Below are 6,000 nucleotides of genomic sequence, written 5' to 3'. Positions count from 1 at the left end.
AGTGTTCAAATAAAAACAAGAGTGCCCTTGAAAGTCGCCTGTCCTATGCATAAGCAAAATAGACATCTACAAAATGTACTTGCATGTAATTTTATTTAATCAAAATACAAACTTTTAATAATCTTCAACACAGAAATTTGTTTTTTGGATCCATATGGTGTAGTTATAGCAGCTAAACAGGCCATACTAACCAGCCAAACCTTGACCCCTTGTGTCCATCCCTAGCATATTAATTCCCTGTTAAAATGATGGATTGGATGATCTGTGGCTCAGGTTTTGTTAGACCAGTCTTAATCCCCATGTGGGACTGAAGTACTGGGGGCAAACATATTCAGGCCCTGATAAGGGATGTGACCATTCGATGTCATTCTATACAAAGAATCAGAGCGGTCTTTGTAGAGGCCCTATCAGCTTTTAAACAGAGACATAGTATGCAAGTGAGATTGATGATTAGCATTTGTGGCCCTGGGAAAGCAGGCCCTGCGCCCGCGATAAACAGTAACACAAGAAGAAGATATTCACCAGCATTCAATTATTTTCTCTCCCCTCTTTGGCAAACACATACACGGAATAAGATTGTATGCCATTGTCTTACAGTCTGTGTAATCTGTAAGAAATGGACAACAGGGAAACCCCTTGTGTCACAGCTTTAGACTTGTTAGAGCAAGCTGGTTACAAGCTAGTATGACATGCATCACAGAAAATATAAAGAATTAGCTGTTAAGTTCTACATGTAACAAATGAGACAAGCACATATTAATTATTTAGATTTATCAGCATCCTTTGTTGACAAGAAAACAAGTGATAAGAAATGCATAAAACAGGAAATGGTGTCATAGAATGGACCTCTACACCTCCTCAAGACTGTGCGTCATTTTGGAGGTATTTTAAAGTTGTTTAACTTTGATGAGATTAGTCAAATATTAAATAGGTATGTGGAAGACAATAAACATTAATTTGTTTAAATAATAAGTAAAATAATATATATGTATTCAAATTTTACAAAAATGAAGAAAACAAATCCTGACTTGTCACTTATATTTCTAAATGTCTGAAATTAAATTGTGCAAACAACATTAACTGTTTAAACACATTAGTTTGTTTAATTGAATTGTTAAAAAAATTCAAACTTTGAACAATGAAGAAAAAAATAGGCAATAAGAGGAAGGAATAGATGGGACAATTTCCATACATTTGTGTTTCTACATAGTTCTGATGATCATTGTAAGTGTAAAATATATAAATAAGTGAGTAACTGATCTATGCAAAGAAAAATATGACATTCTTTTTTCATTTGACATATTTATAAATTGTCGCCTTGGAATATTCAACACAATTGAGTTAATAACATATTCTTATTCTGTGACTATTTATTTACATTATGTGATGATCAAGTCAAATGGAATATCAGTCTCAAAACTGCTCAGAATGCAAATAGAACCTTATAATTCCAAGACGGCATAATGTCTATTTGCTTTTTACAAATTATTTAATAGAATTTGAATACAATTTTGGGCATCTTTTTGGGATTGACCCCTTGAAGAAAGAAATATGTATCTTTCTGCTCATGGGTAACGGCATGTAAATGTGAGATGGTGGTCTAGTGGGTTAAACCACTGAACTGGTAAATCAAAGGTTGCTGGTTCGATCCCAGCATCCACCACCAGTGTGTCCTTGAGCAAGACACTTTACTCCACGTTGTTCCAGGGAGATTGTCCCTGTAATAAGTGCACTGTAAGTCGCTTTCGTCTGCCAAAAACAATAAAATAATACAGAACATACGCAGTTACACTACAGTAACGTTTGCCATGTTGTTTCATTCCTCAATATAAAACAAGCAGCTTTACCAAATCAAATTCGATTTTTGTGATGAGTACTCTCTAATGAATGTCATTGGGTGTCAGACAGAACGCCAAACTTCTGTCTCACTCAAGAGAAGAACATGTTTGACATGCCAAAAACTACATTTCTGATGTGCCACTATCTCAATGTTTGGCTCCCCTTCTCATCCACAAAATGAAAAAAAAAACATATCACTAGAGCTCCTCCATCTGGTGTCTAGCAGCACTGCAGCTTCAAAGTAACCAGTTATTATAGCCACTTTAACTAAAAAAAGTTTTAGTGATCTAAATAAAATGTAAATGTAATACACTCAAACACTTCCAAGTAAGGCGAAAATATTATATGCACCTCCAATAATGTATATCAATCCTGAAAGCTTCACTAGTCCTTTTGCTCATTTGTTTTTCAAGCACAAAGCTACAGTTAAAAATTAAATTGACTTTAAATAGAGTAAAATTCCACGTAAAACCTTCATGTGAATGACCCTTGTCTGTTTACCATTCAGGTATTATTGTCAAGCAAATTACAAGTGTGTTTCGGGTTCGGCCGGCGTTTGAAGTGCTTTTTGGTCACTGATCTTTCTCCAAACAGACTGGTCTGAGTGGCCGAGAGAAGAAAGTGAGTCACTCGAGAGCCATATAAAAGAGGGTTTTTGTTTGAGACACTTGAGCCCGCAGGAGGAAACGCAGGAGGAATGTCATCACTTTGATACGGCACTCATCACCACAGATGCTTTCCGTACAGACCAAACAGCATGTGCCTCTCGGCAGCATTCTTTGTGTGAGATCGCTTAGCCGGAGTACACTGTTCCTCAGTTCCACCAGGGCACATTTGTCGCCATGTTGACGGACAGAGTGATGGTAAAGGGCACCTTCCTATGCTTCCTGGAAACATAAGAAGGAAGAAATGGGGCAGCCGGAGCTGGCGTCCAATCAGAGGCGTCGTTTTGTTGTTGCCGCTGTCTTTTTGATCTGGCTTGTCGAGCAAGCATTTGCGCTTGTTCTGACTTTCTTCTGCCTTGTTTGACATTGGGGTGTCTATTGACAAACGCGGCGGCCGGCCTTTGATGCGTGGGTTTAATTACGTTAAAGCCACCAGCAATGACTGATTGAGCTACTTGTGGTGTTGTTAAGCATGTCTGCAGTTGCAGTGGCAGATTTGTAGATTTGAGCCCTGGTAAATCGCTGCCTGACGTTTAGATCAAATCGCCCAGCGGCGAGCAATTGAAACAATTAGGCAAACACCAAGTTAAGATGATAACCTCTTTGACCATAATTGTTTTATTTCAAGAGCTTTGTTTCCATGTCGTTCTAATCTTTGGAAGCTAATTAAACGCTATGAAGTCACTAAACTATCATAAGGAGATAAGCCGGCAAACAAAACAACCAAACCATGCAAGTGCTATTTTGACCATTTCCAATGAAGTGCTTAAGAGAAACATGCATTGTTGTTGTGAGTAGATACGGGATGTTGTAGATGAACGTGGAAGTCGTGGATGGTGAGAGAGGATGGAGGAGACATGTTGTAGTGCCCTGGCAAGGACTAAAACTCCAGATAACCTTAAAATAACAAACGATGCTCGGGTCAATTGCCTAGACGCTTATCGGGTTTAGGTAGAGGTGGAGATCTGTGCTTACTGTCAGCTAACACTCGGCCTTGTCGATACCTCTGGAGTGCAAAACATTTGCACGAGGTCATCCATTTGCATTCCAAGTCCTTGAGCCAATGCACTCAAATCAGAGCTGCTCCGACTGTCCTAAGGTAGCTCCTCATACCCGTTATAAAATATGACCACATAAACAATCCTGGGATGTGAATCAGGGGAGGTGAGGGTAGAAAGTGTCACAAGAACAAAAGAGGGCTGAATTTTATAGCGATTAAAATTGAAGTGTTTAATTTGGTATACTGTAGTGTCACCAAATGAAAGTGGCAAAAAAAATTCAAATGGATGACGAGCTGTTTGGACTACTTGAAGAGTGATCAATGTTTTGAGAGAGTCAAATGTTGAATTGCTTAAAGAGTATTCTGACACACCAGGTATTTTGAAAAGTACTGTTATTTTAGTATTCATTTATTTAGTTGAATTGTTTGTTTAATATATCTATTCTATTGATTTTAAGCTATGAAAACTAGATTTTTGTTTTTTCAGGAGAAAATTTGGGCTCTGCAAAACTGGGTGTTCTGGCTTGTTGCCATGGCATTGCTATGTGGTTTTAAAGCTTAAAGTAAATGGTTGTTTGTACATTGCTGTGCTGTTGCAAAGACATTAATGCTGGATCCTAGAGTGTTGCTAAGGGGTTGTTAGGGTCTTTGGGTAGTTGCTAGTTGGTTATATTCAGGTCAAAAGTGTACACACGTTCTCTCTATTTGTGACTGTACATGTTGTTTACCCACGGTTATTTTAGTTTAAAATAAAAACTTTAAAAATATTTCTGTTTATTGAAATGAAATACTCACCTAAAAAATATTCAGAAAGCTTTTGGGAAAAAAAGACGTTGCCTCAGAAAAAAAAGTCAGTAAGATTGAAATAACAAATCTTATATCTTATTGAATCTTACATTGCAACATAAAAATAAACAAATTATAAATAGTAAAATGATAAAATCATATAAAAAATTTGATAAAAATGTAAATAAATAAGCATAATGGTGGTTGAGGAGATTCCCCTTTTCATGTAAACAGCTTTGACAGAAAAGTGCTATATAAATAGAATTAATTATTGTTAAAAAATAAACATAAAAGCTACTTTAAAATATTAATACAACTACATAAGCTAAAAACAAATAAATAACCAAAAAACTATTACCTGAATAAAACTAATTTAAAACAAATAAAACAAATCTTGAAGAGGGAAAGTATTTCTGTGAAAATTTAAGTAAATAGATATGATGTAAATGTCTGTATAGATATCCTTATAGGTTTCTTTACAAAGTATGCAGATACAAAAAATTGTAGGGCTGTCAAATTATAAATCGCGATTAATCACCTCCAGAATACAAGTTTGTGTTTACATAATATATTTTTGTGTACTGTGCATATTACATTTTTAGCTTTTTATAAACAAACATACATGTTTACATATTTAGGAAATATTCATATGTATTTATTTAAATTATATATAAATGTTTACTATTTTTTATATTTTCTTAAATATATGTATGAACATGTGTTTGTGTTTATAAATACAACATGGATATGCGTAGTACACAGACATATATTATATAAACACAAACTTTTATTCTATATGAGATTAATCATGATTAATCGTTTGAAAGCCCTAGAAGATTGTACAAAACAAACTTTTGTTTTAATGAATACAAATTTATATAGTCAGACAAATTTAAATAGAAAGAAAAATATCTAAAGTAAGTTAAATGACCACAATTATATCATATAAAACAGAAGTATTAAAGTATATACATATTATATAAAACAAGACAACTTTTCCTATAAAATATGCAGTGTTTATGTTATTTAATTTGTTAAAGCTACTGTATGTAGCTTTAGCTATAGACTGAATTCACTCCGCTACCATGTTGAAATTGAAAACGAGGCAGAGCTGGGAAGAAAACCAGGACAGATAGACTACAATGTTTTTTGACTGCCATCGGATGTTTGCGACATGAAAAAACAAACAATACGTTTAAAAACAAGCAGCTGTGTGTGCACTGATATGTGATGGTATGGCTAAAGTGGTCAAATAAAACAGCTTGTGCATGTGAAATGCGTCCTTTGTTTATATTTTTACATTTAAGGTCATGAAATGTTTTAAAAACTCAGGTTGGTTGTCTGGCTCGCTTTCGATTTTCAACATGGCGGTCATGAAATCAGTCTATATAAAGCTTTCCATCAATGGTTTGACAAACAACGTTTTTATTTAAAAAAACATAAAATATATATGTATTGCTTTTTAAATATATATTTCAAACTATGACAGTCTGATGCAGTACAGTTCAAATATAATTTCCAAAATTTGGTGTAGTAGTTTTCTGTCAAAACATGTGTTTAAAGTAATTTCTAGATATAGCTGACCATTGCCCTATACCTGTCAGACCAAACCCCGGTTTTCAAACGTTTTGTTTTGCAATATCCCCAGTTTCTGCAGTGTCAGAAGCAAGCAGTATAAAAAGTGACAACCGCATCAAAAAGAAAACTACA

The sequence above is a fragment of the Triplophysa dalaica genome, chromosome 12 (genome assembly GCF_015846415.1).
Source record: "Triplophysa dalaica isolate WHDGS20190420 chromosome 12, ASM1584641v1, whole genome shotgun sequence".
In the NCBI taxonomy this organism is placed as follows: domain Eukaryota; kingdom Metazoa; phylum Chordata; class Actinopteri; order Cypriniformes; family Nemacheilidae; genus Triplophysa; species Triplophysa dalaica.
This window is presented reverse-complemented; position numbering follows the sequence as displayed.